This window comes from Schistocerca piceifrons, unplaced genomic scaffold (assembly GCF_021461385.2).
Source record: "Schistocerca piceifrons isolate TAMUIC-IGC-003096 unplaced genomic scaffold, iqSchPice1.1 HiC_scaffold_1220, whole genome shotgun sequence".
In the NCBI taxonomy this organism is placed as follows: Eukaryota; Metazoa; Arthropoda; class Insecta; order Orthoptera; family Acrididae; genus Schistocerca; species Schistocerca piceifrons.
In genome coordinates this window covers 45001-47500 of record NW_025727038.1, presented here as the reverse complement: position 1 = coordinate 47500, position 2500 = coordinate 45001, and positions in this window count along the sequence as shown.

The following is a 2500-nucleotide window of genomic DNA, read 5'->3' as shown; positions in this document are numbered from 1 at the left end:
AGGCTGAGCTTCCCCTGCACAATACACCTCGAAACCCTCTCAGGTCCCGGCGGCGCGCAGCGCCGTCCCAAGTACTTGGTCGGGTTCGAGAGAGGCGCAATCGCCCGGAGTTAGGCGAGTAGACGCTTTCGGTGCGACCACCCGTGCTCCCAACTGAGCTTGCCGCTGCCGACAGAGGCCCGGGAGCGTGCTGTCGTGGCATTGCCGGCGGGAGACAACACGCGCCACCTACGGTGACCGGCAGCTCCAACGCCAGCGCCACAGAAGGACAAAAGCCCCACTTGGGTGCCGAAGCGAACTCTCCCAGCACAGCGCACGCGCCAACACATCCGCACAGCTGCGATACAAACCACCAGCGAGAACCGCTGGGGCGACCGAGCAGCAGACGGCGTCGCGGCGCCGAGCGCCGGGCGGCGGCGCATCCTCAACGCACACAGTCCTCAATCGGACCAGCACACTGAAGATGTCCACCGCGCTTCGCACCGGGCCCGCGAGGACCTACTTTGGCCGCACGGCGCCGCGCGCAGGGTGCGCCGGCGCGCAGCTGCGACGCCTGCCGCGTCCGTCGGCCGGCGCGCCTGCCACTGGCCGCCCCCACCAGCCGGCTGTAGCGCGTGCGCCCACGCACCGCGCGGCCAGCACGCCGGGAGGCGCCCCCTCACCGGCCGGGGACGGTCCCACCCAGCCACCGCCGCGTATCGCTTCACACCCAGATGCCGTTCAGTTTCGTCGGCATGGTGGGTATCGCTGGAACAACCGGTTAGTACCTCAACCTATCGTCGCCATCACCGATTCACCCCTAGCGAGAACAACCGCACCACAACAGGTTACCATTTGTTCATTTGCGTAACTTCACCAGAAAACGCAGGCGTCCATCGCCATTTGCAACTTCAACGATTATTGCATGCCTGTGTCAGGTGTCACGCCACACTACGTCTGCCCACATACACGCAACAAAATGTGCACGCCTAGACAATACGTGGAAGGTGGCCCCCGTACGTATGCGATGTCCATTGCTCGAACGACTGTCAACCGGCCTCTGTAGCATGTCGCAGATATGGAACGCGGTGCACCATGCCATCACGGTGTGTGAGGAGAGACGACTAGGTCCGAATACATCAACAGACAGCTCATGCTGATCGCCATCCACGGCGTCCGTTCCTCCCACACGTCTCTATGGCGTACCACACTGCAATCCAGCTCTCATAGGGAGACGACACGTAGCTGCGTGCACAATATTTGCACTGTATGGTCCGCCGTTTTTGGGCGCAGTCGTTGTGCGGTCACACATGTGCCACGATGTATCATTCAGTACATAAGGACGAATGTGCAGTACAGATTGTGGTTCACGCGTACGACATCAGCGGACAGTTGACACAGGCCGCACCACAACGTAGCCTGAGTACGTCGCATGCGAAGGGCATTGAACATGCAAACTTCTCACCAACCAGCTTGCGAAGGCAGGGGGCAAGGTGGGGACGTGGGGAGGGGCGGCATGTACGTCCTGCTGCCATCCACATTACAGTGTACAGCAGGAGCATGTGGAAAGTGAGCAAGACTTGCAAGGTGTTTAACATGAAGCGATACACAGGGGTGCGGGCAGTGCGAGTAGCGAACTATATTGCGAGGGTTGCGGGTGGGCAACACTACAGTAATTGAACGAGTCGTATAACAATTACAGAGCAGGTTTAGGCGACAACGTGGGTTACGTTAAGGCGACAACATGGGTTAGGTTAAGGCACAACATGGGTTAGGTTAAGGCACAACATGGGTTAGGTTAAGGCACAACATGGGTTAGGTTAAGGCACAACATGGGTTAGGTTAAGGCACAACATGGGTTAGGTTAAGGCACAACATGGGTTAGGTTAAGGCACAACATGGGTTAGGTTGAGGCACAACATGGGTTAGGTTAAGGCACAACATGGGTTAGGTTGAGGCACAACATGGGTTAGGTTGAGGCACAACATGGGTTAGGTTGAGGCACAACATGGGTTAGGTTAAGGTACAACATGGGTTAGGTTAAGGTACAACATGGGTTAGGTTAAGGTACAACATGGGTTAGGTTAAGGTACAACATGGGTTAGGTTAAGGTACAACATGGGTTAGGTTAAGGTACAACATAGGTTAGGTTAAGGTACAACATAGGTTAGGTTAAGGTACAACATAGGTTAGGTTAAGGTACAACATAGGTTAGGTTAAGGTACAACATAGGTTAGGTTAAGGTACAACATAGGTTAGGTTAAGGTACAACATAGGTTAGGTTAGGTTAGGTTAGGTTACACGTTGTTGTACGGAAAGGTGTAGGGGGGGGGGGGGCGGGGGCGGCAGGTTCGTTGATAGTGATTATAGTAAGTGAATGCTTGTGACATGATCAGATTTGTCACGTCAGGATGCACCTTTGGCTTATTAGAGGCGGCGCTCCAATTCTATGCTTGTGTGAGACCTGTGTCTTTGACTCATGTCATTGTTTGTGCGCTGTGACAGGAGGTACTATTGTGAA